Consider the following 21,628-nt stretch of genomic DNA (forward strand, 5'->3'; position numbering starts at 1 on the left):
AAGATGTTATTAAAATATAAAAGCTTTTTTTAATGATTATTACAGTTAAAATTATTAATTTTATATCAATAATAAATAACATCTATTCCTTTTTCGCCCGATAAAAAAAAATGATATACCAACGGAGATAAATACCAAACTCATCTACGATGTAATTTTGCCACTGTCGAAAACATTTTTCTTTTGTCATCTTGAAGAAGCAATATTGCCTAAACTGTAACGTACAAGTTACAAGATACATCTTCATTTTGTTTTTCCACCATTCTTTGCCACTGTCGAAAACATTTTTCTTTTGTCATCTTGAAGAAGCAATATTGCCTAAACTGTAACGTACAAGTTACAAGATACATCATTTTTTTTTTCCACATTCACATGGCAAGAGTAAGCTATTATATTCTGTTTGGCTAAGGAATGTTTTATTTAGCATATATAATATTTGGTTTGGTTGAAGTTTAATATCTTATATTTCTATTGTTCGTAAAACGAAAATGAGTAAACCATTTTCTTATTTTAAGTTTAATGAATTTTTTTATATTTTTTAACCACCTTAATTAATTATGACTTTTAACTCTTTGATGATGAGATTGTAAAGTATTTCTATAAGTTTCGATCATTTGAATTAGTTAGTAACTAATCATCATTTCAAAACTTAAATACTTAACCACAATTAAAATTTAACGTTCCTTTAAAGAATATATTTTATAAGAATTAAATTTTAAAATTATTTTCACAAGTTTTCACGTAAATTAAGTTACACCAACTAGATTTGTACTCTAACTTTGATGTCATGAGGTGTACGAAATCATTTTATAGTTGTAGTACCAGTATATCACCTTGTGCCTGGCCATCCCTGCCATCATTTTGGAAGATGTAATGAAGGTAGTACTAGACACGCTGAAGTGCAGGGCCAGGAAGGGGTGGAGTATATGAAGAAAGATAGATGAATGAAACAAGAATAATGGGATGGACCATGGACCATAGCTTTTTAATTTCAGCTAAAATGTATATCTTTACATTGTTTTTGACTCAATGGGTCAATGTTGTGACTTAATGTTCTCCATGTTTGGGATTTTCAAATTTCAGATGAGAAATTCTAATATTGTGGCTCGACGTTGACTAAAAGATTTTGAGATTGTCCAGGTGCAGCTAGAGTTCTAGGGTTTGGATAGGGAATGAAAAGTTGAGTGAGATGATCAAGAGGATAAAAGATTTACGTTAAACTTAGATGTAGCGGCAAAGTTTATTGAAAACCTATCTGTATATTCCTTAGTGTTGGATTGTGTGAAAGTAATAAAGAAATGAGTGAAAAATTACAAAATTTGATATAGATTTCACACTTTTATATTTTACTTTAATGTAAAACTTTCCTCTTAATTTTATTTTATTTCACTTCACCGTATGCTTTTGTCTTGAAGCCTCCATTTCATGGGATTTCATTAACATCTTATGGGCAATATTTTGAGGTTTGATGCAGATATGGAGAATCCAAACTTAAACCTTTTAAAATTTTGAAAAATAAAATATGGCCCAAAATGGAAGAGTCATCTGTTAGAATTAATGTCTCATGTGAAAGGCATGCGACTTATGTAGAAACTAATAAGTAAATAATTAATAATTAAGGGTTAAATTGTAATTGAGTTTAATAGGAGAAGTTTCTAGTACTTGATGAGAGTAGTGGTTATAAAAGGGGCTTAATATCCACTAATGTAAAATAAGGTCCCCTTCCTGACCAGAAAAGTATTCTCTCTTACTCATAGCCATCACGAACGGAGAGAGGCAAAAAAAAAAAGGTCTAAGGAAGTGAAATCTTATTTCTCTCCTCTTTCAAGGAAATCAAAGTGCACCGGAGAGAAGTTCCTATGGAGAAAGGTAAAAGTTTTCCTATGAAAAAAGGTACGCATCATTATCTATTGTTTATTGATTGTTTGTGAGAATCATAGGTTTCAAGATCCTGTTGTTTTTTATAATTGATAGTCTAGGAAACCCCTTAATGTTTTACATGTGGTATCAGAGCATGTGTTATGAAATTTATGATTCTCCAAGAAAGATTTAATTTCTCCCAATTATGCATGAACCCTAATTATGAAATTTAGGGATAATTTAATTTCTCCAAATTATGCATCAAACATAATTATGAAATTTAGGGATTTTAATTTATGTTACATGTATTTTCAATTAATGTTTTGATAACGTGTTTTTCGCGTTAATTATATTTTTCGTTGCAAAGTATGAAATTATGTATATCATGAGAAAGCTTATGTCGCCGCCATTAATGGACGTTAAGCATTTAACTAGAATGAGAGTAGAGAAAGCCATTAATTTATTTCTAATGGAGAAAGGCTAATTCAAATGTTTTGAAAAGCTGCGTGATCGTAAAGTAGATTCCCTTTAATTCCAAATCATGGAAAAGGCTGCGTTGCACGACGCTCCTGGCAGGGGAAGAAGAAAGGAAATATTTTGGAAATTGCTATTTGCAAACCCCTTTTTGCTATTTCCAATCCCACTTGTGATTTTTTTTTTCAAAAATGATTATTAAATGTGATTAAAGGATTGAAAGTTTATATTCTTTAATTAAATTAATGTGAATGTTTTGCAATTATTGGTAGCAGTAAATATATGTATATGCTACATATTTGCTTGAACGTGTTTGAATGCAAAAATACAAATAAATGTAAATATTATTTTATGGCCTGGAATGAAATGAATAGAATGACTATGAATTGTTAATAACAATAAGTATGTGCAGGTCATATATATATTTGGTTGGAATTAAATGTATGTTGAATTTGTTAGTCACCAAAGTGACCAAATTTGTAAGGTTATTTAATTCCAAATTAATGATTATTTTAAATATAATTGATTGGAATTAAATGTATGTTGAATTTGTTAGTAACCAAAGTGATCAAATTTGTAAGTTTATTTAATTCCAAATTAATGATTATTTCAATTATAATTGATTGGAATTAAATGTATGTTGAATTTGTTAGTCACCAAAGTGGCCAAATTTGTAAGGTTATTTAATTCCAAATTAATGATTATTTCAATTATATTTGGTTGGAATTAAATGTATGTTGAATTTGCTAGTCACCAAAGTTGCCAAATTTGTAAGGTTATTTAATTCCAAATTAATGATTATTTTGATTACTCATAGAATAATGGATGCTAAATTATATGGTTATTGATTTATGGGTAATTGAAATTCATTGTTATAAGGCATTTATGGATCACCCAAAGGTTGATTAGTTGTTCTTATAATTAATGAATATAATTGTAGGCGATTTGTGTGTATCATTAGTTTTATTTATATGCCCAAAGGAAATAGATACTACTAATTGGTGCATATTTAATTGCCAAATAATGTTAAAATTTTATTAGCATCATTATGTTTGTATGTTGTGTGTTGGTGTATCACCTAAAGGAGAACATCAATATACATTGACTGTTATCTGAATGAATCATATGTATGACATGTATTTTATGTCTCAAAACACTTATGTGAATTTTATTATGTAATACATGTTTTGAATTCATTGGATTCTTATGTATCATTTGGGCCAATTTTAATGGGCTTAACTTCTCTGACTGAAATGAGCAAGTCCAATTTCACCTCGGTGTTTTGGATCATGATCTTGCTATGTTGGAAGAGAAGTTTGTTACTATTATTGATGCTAGTAGCAATGAAGAGAAAGTTCATTATAAAACTTGGAAAAGATCTAACAGATTCAACCTAATGTTGATGAGAATGACTGTTGTAGACAGTATTAAGATAACTCTCCCTAAAATCGAAAGTGCTAAAAAGTTTATGGGATTAGTGGGAGAGTGCTCTCAAACAACTGATAAGTCTGTTGCTGGGACATTAATGAGTACATTGACCACCATGAAGTTTGATGGTTCACGTACTATGTATGAACATATCATTTCGATGACAAACATTGCAACAAGACTTAAGACCTTGGGAATGGATGTGAATGAGAACTTTCTTGTTTAGTTTATTCTAAACTCATTATCGTCTGAGTATGGTCCGTTTCAAATGAACTATAATACTATGAAAGATAAATGGAATGCGCATGAATTGCACAGTATATTAGTTCAGGAAGAAACGAGGCTTAAGAATCAAGGAAGTCACTCAGTTCATTATGTAAGCCACCATGGAAATCAAGGAGCTTGAAAAGAAATTTATGAAGAAGCATGATAAAGGCAAAGGGTCATTAAAGAATAATGACGACTCTTTGCAAATCCAAAGGAAGGTATCAAAGGGAAATAATTGTCAATTTTGTAGGAAATCCGAACATTTCCAAAAGGATTACCTAAAGTGCAAGTCTTGGTTTGAAAAGAAAAGTGAGCTTAATGCTCATGTATGTTTTGAATCAAACTTAACTGAAGTTTCCCATGATACATGATGGATTAATTCTGGATGTATGACTCATGTTTCTAACATTATGCAAAGATTCCTTACAATCCAAATCATAAGCCCAAATGAGAAGTTCATTTTCATGGGGAATGGAGTGAAAGTTCCAATGGAAATAGTTGAGACTTATTGTTTAAAATTTGACACTGGACATCGTTTAGATTTACTGGAAACTCCCTATGTACCTAGTTTATCTAGGAATTTAGTTTCATTATCTAAACTTGATGTTACTGGATACTCTTTTAATTTTGGTAATGGATATTTCAATTTATTTAAGCATAATCATCTCATTGCTACTGATATTCTTGTGATGGTTTATATAAATTGAAAATAGACAGTTTGTATGTTGAAACTGTTTTAACTCTGCATCATAATGTTGACACTAAATGTAGTTTAGTGAACGGACGATCTGTTTTCTTGTGGCATATATGTTTAGGTCACATTTCTAGAGAAAGGATGGAAAGATTAATAAAGAAGGAAATTCTTCCTTATCTAGATTATACGGATCTAAATATTTGTGTGGGTTGTATTAAGGGAAAACAAGCAAAGCATACAAAGAAAGGAGCTACAAGAAGCACTCAGCTTGAAATCGTGCATACTGATATTTGTGGACCTTTTGATGTTAGTTCTTTCGGAAATGAATAATACTTTATCACCATTATTGATGATTATTCACGTTACGATTATTTCTACTTACTGCCCGAGATTTCTTAGGCAATGGATGCCTTAGAAATTTACTACAATGAAGTAAAAAGGCAATTAGACATAAATGTGAAAATTATTAGATATGATAGAGGTGGTGAGTATTACGGAAGATATGATGAAACTGGGCAACACCCAGGTTCATTTGCTAAGCTTCTTCAAAAATATGACATTTGTGCGCAATACACAATGCCCGATACACCACAACAAATGGTGTATCAGAAAGACGTAACAAAACTTTGATGGATATGGTTAGGAGTATATTAATCAATTAGACTTTACCTGTATCTTTGTGGATGTATGCCTTGAAAACTGTCATGTATTTGTTGAACAAGGTTCCTAATAAGGCAGTTCCAAAGACACCTTTTGAACTGTGGACAAATAGGATACCTAGAATAAGGCACCTGCATGTTTGGGGTTGCCAGACAGAAATAAGGATTTATAATCCGCAAGAAAGAAAATTGGATGCAAGAACAATCAGTGGATATTTCATTGGTTATCCAGAAAAGTCAAAGGGGTATATGTTTTATTGTTCTAATCATAGTATGAGAATTGTCGAAACTGGAAATGCAAGGTTCATTGAAATGATGGAATCAGTGGGAGTACAGTTCCACGAGAAGTGGAAATTAAAAAAGTTAGAGTGTAAGTCCTTTTAGCTTATGCCTTTAACAGTAAGGTGATTGCTCCTTCAGTTATTGCTACAAAATTAATGAAGAGGAGCAACACAATAATGAACTCATGATGCATAATGAACCTATTATGGAAGAACCACAAGAAGTAGCATTAAGGAGGTCTCAAAGAGAAAGGAGACCAGCTATTTCGAATGATTATGTGGTATACTTACATGAAACAGAAACAAACTTGAGCATTAATGATAATGATCTAGTTTCGTTTTCACAAGCTATAAGTTGTGATAATTTTAAGAAGTGGTTAAATGTCATGAAAGAAGAGATAAATTCCATGGAACAGAATGGAGTTTGGGACCTTATAAAATTACCAAAGGGTTGTAAGAGAGTTGGTTGTAAATGGGTCTTCAAGACTAAACGTGACTTTCATGGCAACCTTGAACGTTACAAGTCTAGATTTGTTGCTAAGGGATTTACTCAGAAAGATGAGATTGATTATAAAGAGACATTTTCAACGGTCTCACGAAAGGATTCTTTCAGGATTATCATGACATTAGTAGCCCATTATGATTTGGAGCTACATCAGATGGATGTGAAAACTGTCTTTCCAAATGGAGATTTAGAAGAGAATATTTATATGGACCAACCAATGGGGTTCTTAGTTGAAGGAAAGGAACACATGGTGTGCAAACTAAAGAAATCAATATACAGTCTTAAAGCAAACTTCCCGCCAATGGTATTTGAGGTTTAATGATACCATTGTTTCCTTTAGATTTAAGGCAAATACTGCTTATCGGTGTATGTATCTGAAGGTCAGTGAGAGTAAGGTTATTTTTCTAATTCTGTATATTGATGATATCTTGCTTGCAGCTAACGATCTTGGTCTTCTTCAGGAGACTAAGAAATTTCTCTCTAGAAACTTTGAAGTGAAAGATATGGGTGAGGTAAGCTATGAGATAGGGATAGAAATATTCCATAATAGATCACAAGGATTGTTAGGCTTATCTCAGAAAGTATATATCGATAAAGTATTAGAGAGATTAAAGATGGAAAGGTGTTTAACAACACCTATTCTAATTTAGAAATGAGACAAAGTTAGTCTCGCACAATGTCCTAGAAATGATATGGAAAGAAAATAAATGAAAGTAAATTTGTATGCATCAGTTGTTGTTGCATCTGAGAGCTGAATTTGTAGTATGTTTTGAGGCTACAATTCAGGCTAATTGGCTGCGGAACTTTATTTCAGGGCTTGAAATTGTCGACAATATTGCTAGGCCGCTGAAAATGTATTGTGATAACTCCACAGTAGTATTTTGTTAGAACAACAAGTACTCTAAGGGTGCTAAGCATATGGAATTGAAGTACTTTGTCGTGAAGGAAGAAGTTCAAAAACAAAGAGTGTCAATAAAATAAATCAGCACAAACCTTATGATAGTTGACCCTTAAATAAGGGATTACCGCCCAAGACATTATAGAACATGTTGAAAGTATGGGCATCATTGTTATTGATGATCATAAGTGTAATTTATCTTATGCATTTTAGTGACACTCTGAGCTCAATTATGATATGTTTCTGTGTTTGTGTTAGAGTAATGTTAACAGGTTTTGTCTTGAAAGAAGACATTATGTTGGACCAATTTTGTACTCCTAACTTATGGTCATATTAAGGAGAAGACTAATTTGTAGTACATGGAAGGGACTATGTCGATTAGATGATGTACAACCGCCATGACTCGAATTGGTTCCTATTCTTAATCATGAAATTATGATGTACCCAATGTATAGAACAATTTAATCAATTTTTTAATGCGCATTATGTTAGTTAATCTATTTATTTATTTAGTCCATAATGTTTATTAATGTCACATGAGCCAAGTGGGAGAATGGTAGAATTAATGTCTCATGTGAAAGGCATGTGACTTATGTAGGGATTAATAAGTAAATAATTAACGATTAAGGGCTAAATTGTAATTGGGCTTAATAGGAGAAGTTTCTAGAGCTAACTGCTACTTGATGAGAGTAGTGGTTATAAAAGGGGTTTAATACCCACTAACGTAAAATAAGGTCCTCTTCCTGACCAGAAAAGTGTTCTCTCTCACTCATAGTCATCACAAACGGAGAGAGACAAAAAAGAAAGGCCTAAGGAAGTGAAATCTTATTTCTCTCCTCTTTCAAGGAAATCAAAGTGCACCGGAGAGAAGTTCCTATGAAGAAAGGTACAAGTTTTCCTATGGAAAAAGGTATGCATCATTATCTATTGTTTATTGATTGTTTGTGAGAATCATAAGTTTCAAGATCCTGTTATTTCCTATAATTGATAGTCTAGGAAACCCCTTAATATTTTACATCATCCACTCATTCTTTGAGAATTTGGATCACCAAACTTGGATACTGAGTGACAAGCACCCAATGGCAAAATGGGTTTGGGTTTTAGTAGGATCAACAATAATGTCAATAGATCCCCTTGCAACAATGTTTTCTATTAATAGACAAAACTTTTTCTCTGCTTCGTATGTGGATTGTGGAATTTGTTGAGGGAGGAAACAGAGAATGTCGTTTATTTAATTTGTCGAAGGGGAGTAATTGAGTGGTTGCTCAATTTATAAAAGGTGTCATTATGAGAATTGCAACAGTTCAGCAATGAATGTTGACATTTTAAAATTAATGTATCTTAAGGGTCTTTAATCTTTATTTCGTCTTGGGCCAAGAAAATATCAAAATTTACCCTAAGTACATCAGTAATGTAACTTGTTAGTATATCCTTTCTAAACAAAAATGTGTATATGAGCAAATTCTATACTTAGTTTAGCCATTTTTATTAGAAAATAAAAGAAAACAAAAAATTCAAAATTAAGTTTATGAAAAATTAATTTGATCTCTGGAAGCTTGGACTCACTTTTATGTATTTTATAAAGTCATGCAGTTCTTTCTAAAAGAAGATTGTGAATCCGTTGGATTTTATGTTTCTTTTTACCATTTTTTAAAAATATAAAATTGTTATTTTGTAATATATAATTAAACTAAAATTTTATTTCTAATTTATATTATTTTATTTTTAATTATTTAAAAAACCTATAGTAAAAATAATATATTCTATAGAATTAATTAAAAATATAAGTAATCTATAAAAAAAAAACTAACTATCTATCAATCATCACACAATGTTGAAATTAAATGTTAAAAAATATTTTTTTCCTAAGATCAAATATTATATGTGTCTCCAAATTTATTGGATCAGAGATTAATCTTAATCATAAGTTCAAGAGAATTTTACATATTGAAAAAATTAAACACGAGTTATCTTATTAAATAAATCATTTTTTATATGTTTAAATGTAACAAAATTTTATCCACAATATTGTCAACCCTTTGGATTACCTTAAAAATGAGATAATTTAAACTAAAATGATACAAAAAAAAAGTAGACTTGATTTAAAAAAAAGACACATAGTAGAAATAAAAAAAAAGTTAAAAGTCCATAGTAAGTAAGCGTTCTTTTATATAAGAAAAAGGGGGAATATCTTTTCCTTTCTGTTTCCTTTTTCTTCTTTTTTTTTCTCTCTTATATTCTTTTTGTTTTCTTTTATCTCGCTCTTTTTTTCCTTTTAGGAATACTAAAACTTAATTTCCTACAAACTATTTCATTTTCTTTTTTTTTCTTCATTCATTTTAACGTGTAAATAAAATTAATAAGAGACGAACAACACTACTCATTTATTTTCTTACTTTCAAGAATGATATGATTGGTTTTTTATATCATTTTTGTTCACAGAGAGCTTGAATAGCCTTTACTTATTTTCATAGCAACCTCCTTCTATATCACGGTATATATTTCTTTTAGGCGAGAGCTCTTCATTATCAGACTTTGGCATGATTTCTCCAAGTGTGACATTACCACTTCAACAATGATCATGTTCACAAGATGAATATTCAGTGTATGAGGAGATTGAAGCTTGTGCAACATGCAGGGTGTCAAATCAATGACATTTTACATTTATGAAACACAATTACAAGATGTAAATAATAAGATACTAAAAAAAATAAGTTTTAACATTATCCTATTAACATCGGTTATTTGAAAATCGATATCGTTAAGTACCTACAACATCGGTTATCTGAAAATCAATGTCGTCAAGCACTTACAACATCAGTTTTTCAAATAACCGATGTTAACAACTTCATTCAGTGCGATTTTAACATCGGTTATTTTAAAACCGATGTCGTATAAGCACTTACAACATCAGTTTTAGAATAATCGATGTTAATATAAACTCTTTTTTTAAATTATTTATATATTCATAAAAAAATCATATATTGAGTTATTAATTATATTTTAATTAAAAAATATAATAATTAATAAATAATAAAAAATTGAAAAGGTAAGCATTTAAAAATTAAACTAAAATTTTAAAATAACTATGTAATTTTAATTTTATTATTTCATGATTATCATTTAAATATAACACACATTTATATTAATTATTTCATATTAGTTCATTTGAAAAAAAAATTGTTTTTAATAATAGAGTTTAACTTTTATAGAATTTTTATAAAATGTTGGTAAAAATAATTATATCATCAAAAAATTAAAATTTATTATTAATATATTTTATTTAATTATTATAAAAATAAAAAATTTATCATACAAAAATATTTATACAGACAATGTATATATTATTTATTATCAAAATGTCTAATAAATATTTAAAAAGTATATTTTATGAGATATTTGTCATCATTCAATAAGTAAATATTAAATCATCATTATATTTTAAAATATCTACAAACTTATACCTACGACTATTTTTACTTATGAATATAATTAACGATAGATTAAATATATATAATTTATTATTTAAAAAAATTAAGATTATTTATTAAATTTTTTATTTTATAGAAAAATATAAAATTTGTAACTTAGTTATAATATTTTATTTATTTAAATAATTTATTTCAATGAAAATAAATAAATTTAACCTATCAAATTTTTTATTATTCTAAAAACATACATCACAAAATTCCTTAAAGGAAGAGCAAAACACAAAATTTCTAAAATCCCATCATTGATATTTTTAATCCTACAGTATGGTTTTTCTTTTCATTTTGAGTTTTCCACATACTGATGGATGCTAAATTGGTTTGGTTTATCTGGACTCTTTGATTGTTGATCTAATCTAAACATAAGACAACTAAATGACCACTCCGTTTACTTGTTCTCCATTTATTATTCTACTACTGATTCAACTTACACTTTTGATTTATCTCATTGGCAATGGAATGTTATTTTGTGGAATGCAGTGCATTGATGGATTGTGTAGGATGTGAGAAATGTCGATTATGTGGTAAGCTATATTATATATCTTCATATGTCCTTTTACTTGTTTCTGCATAATGCATACAATTCATTTCTATATTATTATATATCTTTCTAGCTTCGTCCATATTCCACAATACCTTTGGTGTAATATTATTGAAGGAAAGCATTTTCAATTTTTTAAGGACACCTGCACTTTTAATAATATTGTTTGAATACTTCCTTATCCTTTTCAATTTATTTAATTATTGAATGGTTTCAGTCCAAATTATTTAATTAACTCCTTTCACCCATTTTTTCTTAATTCTTTTTCAAAATAATTTCTTGATATTTTTTTTGTTAACTTCTTAATATTTTTCATGTGTGAGTCGAACTCGAGTGGTGATGGAGACAATTTTACAAGCAACGTGAAAAGGCTCATAATTGATTTGGTCACCATTTGAAGGAAGAGAGTGTGAAAGAGTGAGGTCAGAGTTGCCAGTAGATGAAGACAATCGTCATCAGGTAATAACTATTTACTATTTTGTGTTCACGGTTTCTTTTTCATAAAATTTTATTCTTCAAAATTATGAATAAATTATTATCAACAATTTATTCTATGTAAAATTTCAAATTATTATCAGACAAGGTTGAAGGGTGATATTTTTTTGAGTTTTTATAATCTACCGATCAACAATAAAATAATTTTATAATCCATTATTGTTGCCCTTCATGTTTTTCAAAATTATTTATATATAATTATTACAAGCATGACTCATCAAAACTCTTTTATAGTCATAAAATAGCATGACTCTCTTCGATCCTTAATGGTAAACAATTTTCAAAATTTGTCTGAAAGAATCTCATAGATAATCTTAAACCCTCAATTATTATATTTCATCACCCCTAACATTTATTGTCATTTTTAAGTTTAATAGATAAGTAGGTCTTCAAAGTTTTAGAATTTTTTTAATCAGATTCTTAAATTAAAAAAATTATAATTAGGTCCTTAATTTTCTACGTACAATTTTTATAATTAAATTTTTAGAGTTAGTAAAATTGACACAAATCATTATTTTTCTAGCGATTTCAAGTCATCATAAATTATTTTCAAGGACCCAATTACAATTTTTTTACAAAATCAATAACTTAATTACATTTTATTAATTTAAAGAACAAACTCAAATTTTCCAAAAAATTTAAGAACCTACTAATATATTAAACTTTATTTATTAATAATGACTAATTAAAAACATCAAAATTAATATTACTTCAATTTTTTTTAATTCTTATAATTCAACTACAGTACATGTAACACAAACAATACTTCTCAAAATACTAAAAGTTATATAGTATTCATAAAACTATTCTATATATAACTCATCGTTAGTAGTCATAAAACATACAACTATTTTATAATCATAGTTTTAGTATCCATAAAATATATAACTATTTTACATATCACAATACTGAAAAGTCAAAACAACAATAATAAAATAATCATTTAAATTCTATACATGATACATAGAATTAGACGATTAATATATTATTATTACGTAATTGAGTTAAGTCAGATTTACAACTCGTGAATCCATTACTAAATTAATTATAATTTAGTACACTAAAAAAAAACTTAACCTAGCTTATAAAATTTTAATTGGATTGAATTTGATTTAGTACATTCACGTCTCCCGCTTACACTCCTAAGCCCCTGAGATATAATTTAGTTTTATTTTAATTTTCAAGAAAGTAATTTAACGTCATAAGATATTCAAGCCTAGTAATATTCTACTCAGACTAACTAATAATATAGAAGTCATCAAATTCGTCATAAGATAGTAATTTAACGTCATAAGATATTCAAGCCTAATATCTAACTTGATGATCTTTCAGTTGCAGCTGCAAAGGAATGAGGTAATTGCATTGACGAACCTTCTCAATCGACTCTTGGAATCTGTCAAATTCGTCCACGAAGTGGGACCTACAGCTGAAAGGATCATGGAAGGAGGAAATTTTTCTGCTCATACAAGAACACTGATTAGCTCATGGAAAAAAATTTGGTCCTATGTATCTAAAACTTAGGTAACATGCTCTCTTATGAGTATTTGTCATATTTCTCATTTGTTGTACCAAACTGAGTATTACATGTTTGCAATTTGCAAGCTATAAATAAGAACCAAATTTTACCAATTAAAAAAAGAACCAAGTTTTAATTTTTTGATTTGTTACCTAGGCATATCCCTCACCTAGTTGCTTCCTGCCTTGGCCTTTGTCATAGAAGTTCATTTCTGTGTCTACATCCTTCTTGTATCTACTTCTTTGATCTATCTTTTAGCACCCAAATTATTAACAAAAAAATGTGGTTGGATTTGGGGAAAGTGAAACAATAGAGCAAGATGGAATTGAATTTGGATTGTTAAACTAGAATGGAATAAATTCCACTCCATTGCATCCAAAACCCCAACTTTGATTTACTTATTTTGTTAGGATATATATGTAAGTTGAAAATGAGTAATATTTATATCTTAAAGTTTGATAATTATCATTTAAATTTGTTTCTAGATTAATATTATGAGATTGTAAGTAATGTGATATTGTAATGAAAATAATAATTTTAAAATATTTTAATTTAAAATTAATATATTTTTTATAAATTGATTCTTTGGTTTATTATAAAACAAATAAAATATTTTTTGTTTTTTTTATAAAAAACAACATCGGTTGTTTTAAAACCAATGTAGAAAGTGCCCTTATAACATCGGTTGTTTTAAAACCGATGTAGAAAGTGTCCTTATAACATTGATTTTGACTAAAATCGATGTTGTATATGCACTTTCTACATTGATTAGGCCTAAAACCGATGTTATAAAGACATTTCTACATCGGTTTTAAGAAAACCAATATAAAAAATGTTTCAAAATACATAATTCAACATCATTTTTTTTAAGAACCGATGTTGTTATGCACCTTACAATATTGGTTTTTATCAAAATCGATATTGTTTTTGCACTTTTTTTTTGCATGTTTCTTAATATATTACATCGGTTTTCATAATAATCGATGTTGTGTAGTGTATGTTAACATTGATTTTTTGAAAACCGATGTTAATTTTATCACCGATGTTAACGTTGATAAAATTAACATCAGTAATTTTAATATCGATTTTTTAACAGATGTTGTAAGTAAAAAACAACTGATGTTAAAAGTCTATTTTCTAATAGGGAGAACTGAAACAAATCAATTTCTTTCATTTAATTTGCATCAGGGAACAACAAAATTTTGACAATCCCATTTCAGAAAACTATTGTACAAGAGAACGTTCATGTAAAGCGAAAGTCTCAATTCATCAGTACAAATCTAACTTATTGAGAGGAATCTACATGTACATAAAAACTGGCTGCCACTATCAGATAGCAAAGAATAAGCATTAGCCCTTTGAAGTAATTAGCAGTTCTTTCCTGCAAATGCATAATAAATATGTCACAACATTGTCTCGATCTTTAGCATACTAATAATCAAGACATTGTTAATATGTGTCATTATCTACGTGTTTTAGCTCCCTCATACCATACTTTTAATTTTGTGTACTTGTTTGGAATTATTTGTGCACTATTTAAGTTTGATTCATTAAATGTTGATCAAGCTCAATTGTTTAATTAAATAAACAAATTCTGAAATTAAACTCGATTATTCTAATGAACCAAACTCAATCTTTACATGTTCGTCATTAATATCTCATAAAATAGCTAGTTGATATATATAGACACTCTAGAGAGCAAGCAAATCAATAATATCACATAGCATACCACATATCCCGTACACAAAAGAATGACTGAGAAAACAATATGGAAACTTGATATAAGATTACCAACCCCATTCACAAGGACATAGAGACTTCTTTGACTTTTAAACTGGAAAAATAGGCATGTGATGTAGGCCTCAAGCATGATGCAGCTGCTGAATCTTGAAAGTGACAACTCTGACTCCCCAACATGGACTTAGCGTGTGTGTAGTGTAGAACAGCATGAAAAAGTATGCCCATAACTGCCATCAGCAATAATCCTGAGTTCACAAGCAATTTCCTGCATGCTAAATTGAATAAGCTACACTGCTACAGGTAATACAAAATGAAACTCAAGAAAATATTCAAAGACTATGAGATAGAAATTAACCTGCCTACCTTGTTAAACACTTGTTCCTTATGAAATTCACATCCAAGCACCAACAACATATTGAAGAAAATTGAACCCAGTAAAGATAGCTGGACAGCCCGTATCTTTCCAGTTTTCAGTGCACATGTGCATATTGAGATGATCAATTCCGTTGCATTTCCAAATGAAGCATTTAAATTACCCCCTACCCCAACTGCAAGATACAATACAATAAAATTAGAAATAAACTACCACAAACATATGGTCAATAAGAAATTGAAGAGTGAACCACTTATATGCACTGCATGCAATCGCAGATATTAAGTCCATACCATCACAAGCATGGATGCTAAAAGTGAGTAACTTTAATCAATAGTTTCCAATGAAATATAACATGTAAAATGATAGTTGAAAATTAAGAAATGCTTCTCCTAATAATTTGTTAGAGAGACACATAAAGGCAACATCTCCTAATTAAATGGTAAAAAGATGCATACATATTATATTACATTGATTCAATAATATCTGTGCTTTAACTTATTTTAGTGTCTTCTCTAGATATTGATGTAAAAGAAGTTAGATTTAGTAGAATGCTATTACTTTACCAGTATCGCCAGTGTAAAGTGTCAGCTGCCTATATGAGACCAAGAAAAAGGGTAACATTAGAAACCATACAAAGTGAAAAGCTTAAGCAAAAGCTTAAAGAGTACACATAACATTACTTGGTTACATATTCTAACCGCTTCGCCAGAGGCATTATTCCCAACAAACTCAGACCAAAGAGTCTAATAAATATAATTAGTGAATTATGTTTTTGATTTAAATAATCTTTGAATATAATATATTGACTTAAATAAATATTTGATTTTTTGTTTATTTTTTAATAATTTTTTTTATTGAGTTTCTAGTAAAACAACATTTTTATTTTTGGTCCTCGATATTTTATTTTAATTTATAATAAATTAATGAATTTGATGTTTATTCTTTAATAAATTAGTGAATTATGTTTTAGTTTCGACTAATAATAAATGAAAAAAATTTATTAGAAAACAAACACAAATTTCACTTATTCATCATGAACTAAAAAAAATATCAAAGATAAAAAAAAAAATTGTTTCATTAAGAACCGAAGATAAAACAAAAATGATTAGGAATCAAATGCAAAACTCAAATAAGATAAAAAAAAAAACATATTTAATCCTAACATATTTAATGAAAGCTGCCAAAGAAAGTTAAGAATTGTATGATATGAACTACAACTCGCATGATGACCAGTCAATATCTGCACAAGAATTGCAAGAGGCCCAAAAGGCATAAGCAAGTTGACTTTGCTAGAGAAAACCACAACCCTTATGCTCCTGTAAATAATACCCGCCAACGTTTCATGATGAGCAGTCCGAGATTCTCCAGAATGTTATCCATGTACTTCCACCGGAATAGATTCTGGGTGGTCAAAATTTATCATTTCAGAGCCAAAAGAAACTTCTTCATCAGACTTATGCATTGGTCTTTCATTATGAGAACCTTCTTTCGTAGAGTGGATATCATCTAGATTTCAGACGAATCAATTGACTGAATGCTACATCATACCTCTATATGTATGCGACAAGTTATAATTTCCAATAATCCATTTCTTTGGCTACTGGCAAGTTGATTATTTACAAAATGTTTGAAGGGAAACATTCACTAATAGTTTAATACAAAATGGGATAAAGTATGTTTTTAGAACTACTAAATTTTTTTAAAGAATTAGTCCCTCCAAAAAAAATTGTTCTGTTATAAAACCTTGTTTGTAGAGACCAACTACCTGTAAAAAAATTTCCTGTGGGTTGATGAAGAAGCCATGCTTGGTATTGTGCAAAAGCAACAATTGGAAGAAGCCACTCAAAATACTCTTGTAAGGACTCAACAGCAATTGGAGGAGGCACGAAAAAAAAATGTGAAATTGCAGAAGAAGCTTGTTATGGAGAGTAGAAATAGATATATGATGATGAGTTTGTTGGTCATGTGTTGGGCAATTTCGGGATTCATGAGTCCATTGTGTGTATTGAAGTTTCAGTGATTTGGTGCATGGTGGGACTTGTGTCTGATGAGCGTATTCAAGTTTCAATGTCTCAAACAATGGTGGGACTCGTGTGTCAATTATCTGTATTCAAGTGTCAACGATTTGGGCTATTTTGATGAATTGGTCTTTGTTGTATTAGTCTAATTTGTATTAGGTGTGTTGAAATGGTCTATTTTGTGTAAGTGTCCACTGACCCCTGTATCAGTTGTTTAAGTGTTGAACTAGTTGATCACCTTGTTAGAGACATTGTAGTATTATAAGAACTTATTCAATGAATGAAAGATTGTTAATTATGTTAATCATTTCAATTATGTTAGGGACATTATAGTACTGTAAGAACTGTTTTTTGAATGCTTTACGATTGTCACGTGAATGGTACCCTTGAAGCAAAACAAAATTTTGTTAATGTTACTCGATGCAAACAGTTGAGTGTGGTCAATAATGTAGATGGAAAATGAATTGTATTTATGAGAAAAGCATAGGCATTGCACACATTAATATATAACAGAGCTGTCCATTCACAAGGGTCTTTGTATGTCAAAAAGTCTAACTTAGTTGGTTAAACAAGATGCATAAATTATTATTGTAAATCTCCTGCTATTGTCCTCTATTCCTGCCGATAAAAAAAATATCTTTGCACACAATTAATGTATACAAAGACTACAAATAAGATTCTTCAGCAGTAGATGTGAAGCCAAAACTGACATGTTTTAAATAATATTCGCTGAGTAGTACACTCTGCTTGATGAAGTTATGCATCTCCTCCTTCTTAAACGTGACATGTTTCCTTGCATAACTTTCAATGTCACCATCCTGACCATTATCACTATCCAACTCGTCACTATAGTAAGAACTTTCCATCCTATACAATGAGTCAACATCATCAGGCACATTTACTTTATGATCACTATCCCTCGTTGCAATATTTTTATTCTCTCTCTTTCGTGTACCATAGCCCTTTGTCGCCCCCACAATTTTGGTCTTCATTTTATCCACCTTCTGATTCAACGTTGCCTTAGCATGTCCAACCTCAGGAAGACCAAATCCATGCCTAAGTCCCTTTCTTCTTCAATGTCAATGAAATTAATGTTATGAACTTCATGATGACCTGACTGCTCCAAATTTTCACCACTAGCAGATTGGTTCACATTATCAGATTGCTTAACATTACCAAGTTGGTCCAAATTACCAGATTCTTGAACATTACCACATTGCTCCAAATTACCATATTGGTTCCCATCATGACTTTGCTCCCCAATACCAGTTTGCACCCCATCATCTATCATCTTACATATAGTATCATTTTCAACTAGAACACCCAACCCATTTGCACATATATCTCAACTTCACAGTTGTGAGTTAGAACATAATTGGTCAAGTCCATAGCATCCTGATCCAACACAAGATCTTTTAAACTATGAAAATCAGTTCCCTTCCCTTTCCACCACACTTCCAGATCACCATCTCCTTTATCACCTAGTTCAGTTAGCAGCCTCATAGCTTCAAAGTATGACCATTTATTAGCATCCAATCCATGAATTACATGCACCTCACCCCCCTTATAATACAATTGTGGTTCATTTACCCATGAACCCATACTGTGAATCACAATAGAGAATGACATCCCAAATTAAGTGTTTAAATTAATGATAAGAAAAAAAAAAGTGATAAAGTGTTTAAATTAAGTGAATGTACTTTGTGTATCGTTGCTCAAAATAAAATCTTACCTCCTTTTCATAAAACTCCAAATTAACCACGTTTTCTTGGGACGTTGAGTACTTATTTGGATTAAAGTTAACAAATATAAGTTTGAACCAAAAGTATGTAACATAATTTATGTTTGGATATTTTTGTTCAAAAGTACGTTAATAAATTAAATGAATATTTGTTTAGATAAAATCAATCAAAAGTATTTTTACTTCATGTTTCGATTATAAATATACAAATTTAAAGTACTTTTACTTTAAAAGCAACTCATTTGTTACTTCTGATCCAAATCCAAGTTTGTTCCAAAACATAAGTTACAAAATTAATTTTAAAAAAATTAAACATGATAAGAAACTGAGTTTGAAGTTCTAAAAAATGTTTGAGGTCCCCAAATAAATATACATCCAAATTCCAAATATACCTTAAGTACAGCACCGTTTTGCTAGACCACAAAACACATTTGCAAACGAGCTAGGATTCGAGATATTTCCTTCACGAAAATACTTCTTTTTTTTGAAATAAAGTGACTTAGTCCCCAAAAAAATACGCTTCTATAAAAACGATTTTGTAGAAGAGAGGATTGTGGGGTTTTTTTTTTTCTTAACCCTTTAATTCATCAGAAAAAAATTAAAAAATTTTGATTAATTTAGGATTTGACGGAAAAATAAATAAAATTTGATCAATGATTGTTGACTTTTCAAAGAGTAAAAGCAATAATACCTCTGAAATTGAACAAAATAACTGATAAGTTTCATGAAATTCCTTTTCAAAAATGATTATCCAACATCCACGTATTTTACACCCACGTCCAACTGAGTACATGATTATGTGTATAAATATGATTACTTTTATTTCACGCATAGTTAAAAATAAATAAACATGTATTAATATTTGTTTCACTGGTTACACATGGATGTCTGTTTACCAGTCATGCAAATATGCAATGGCACTTACGGAGTTAAAGTCTTGAATAGTAGAAGGTTATATTTTGGGAGACTGAAACAGAACAAAACAATTTTGAGTTTAATTTTTTTTTTTTAAAAAAAGACATTTTATCCTACAAAATGAAGGGGGATTAATGGATAATAAATTATAATCAGACATCTGTCAAAAAAATTTTATAATCAGACATTATTGCAATTGAATGCAAAAAAAAAAAAATTGTAAAATTCACAAGCCATCATTTTTCTAGCTAGAGAAAAGCACACCGTCAAGAGGCCTTGTCATATATCCGAGTTATACCACACTAGCATACCAAAAAATACATAAATCAAGAAATTCTTACTTCTTACTGTAACAAAACAAAATATTCATAAGTAGCGACAACCCACCGAAACTCCTATCTGAATTAAAAATTATGGTAACACATTAAAAAGTAAATATAAAAACCCTAACCTTACTCAAAATTCAAAAGAATTTTACAAAGGATTCACCAGGAATGGAGAAAGAACACACCTGTTGCAAGTCTCAACAAGTCATATAAGAATTCCATGCACTGCAATGAAAAGATTGAGTATTTAAGTTGTTATGCTTTTTTTTTTCTTACAAAAAGACCTCAAATGTTAGTATTGAAAGACAAGACGCAAAAGAAAAAAAAGAAATTATTTTTTTTAATGAATTTAAAGAATCCAATTAAAGTACATACGATTAGGTTTCACTTCAACTCGAGTCTTCATTTTTGTATATATATGATTTAAATGGGTACTGAGCAACCAAACTGGCCCAGAACTAGAAAAATCATTTTGTCATTCATAATTGATATTTTTCGATTTTGTGAGAAAAGAGTTTAAGATTGAACAGAAAATAAAGATCTTTTTTAACCCTTCCGTTCATCACGGGAAAATTTTTAATTAATCTAAAATTTAGTAAAAAGATAAATAAAAATTGACCAATAATGATTTTTATTAAGAATTAAACTCTGAGTATTATCGCATTAATTAATATATATCCAATCATTAAAGCAAGTGTTTATATGTTGTGGGTACGTTGTGATCTTCTCATTCTCAAGCCGGTCGTTTCTTAATGCTTCATTTTCATTTTGCCCTTTTCTTAACACGCATTAATTTCTCATTTTTGTCGCGGTCATTGTCATTAATTAGTTGCCATGTCAACCAAAAACAATTTTAGGACACTCCGTTGGTTCCACGTTGATTTGTGGAGTTTATAATGAAGGACTTGAACAGGTGCTCTGTGGGTGAAGTATTAAACTTAATTGATATATTAATAAAAAATTTGAGGTTTAATTTATCCATTATGACTTGTTCCTTGTGTTGGAACCAGACAAGTTTTTATTTATTTCTTTAGATTATTCTCCAACGAAATAAGGTCTTGAAGGATAGATTTCTTATGTTGTTTTTCTTTTTTTGTCTTGTTATTATGATTGCAGCTGTAAGGTTAGCTTAGTTTAATTAGATCTTAGATGTGTGTTGATTGTGTTTAGTGTGTAGGACTGTAACTACTACTAATTAAGTTGACGGATATTATATATGAACATATCTATGTAAGGAAGAAGTTGATTCTGCTATGGCTTTGTTTGTGCTTAATTACTTTTTGGGTTAACCACCTAATTAAGATCTATTTGGATAAATTTCTCTAAAAACATTTAATTCTAAAAAAATAAATAAATGAAATAAATTTTTTTATAAGTTAAAATTAATTTATGAGTTAATTAGTAAA

General features: G+C 29.4%; 1 long non-coding RNA gene and 1 pseudogene across 1 annotated transcript; one reads left to right on the forward strand and one right to left on the reverse strand.

Annotated features, from left to right (window-relative positions):
• The first annotated feature begins 10,932 nt into the window (after nucleotides 1-10,932).
• On the forward strand, nucleotides 10,933-13,195 carry LOC106797054 (uncharacterized). The gene is made up of 2 exons (XR_001386085.2): nucleotides 10,933-11,554; nucleotides 12,923-13,195. It is a non-coding gene; the product is annotated as an uncharacterized lncRNA (long non-coding RNA).
• A 1,196-nt stretch (nucleotides 13,196-14,391) lies between these two features.
• On the reverse strand, nucleotides 14,392-18,531 carry LOC100801844 (vacuolar cation/proton exchanger 5-like; annotated as a pseudogene).
• Between the last annotated feature and the right edge of the window lie 3,097 nt (nucleotides 18,532-21,628).

The sequence above is a fragment of the Glycine max genome, chromosome 18, assembly GCF_000004515.6.
Source record: "Glycine max cultivar Williams 82 chromosome 18, Glycine_max_v4.0, whole genome shotgun sequence".
Lineage (NCBI taxonomy): Eukaryota > Viridiplantae > Streptophyta > Magnoliopsida > Fabales > Fabaceae > Glycine > Glycine max.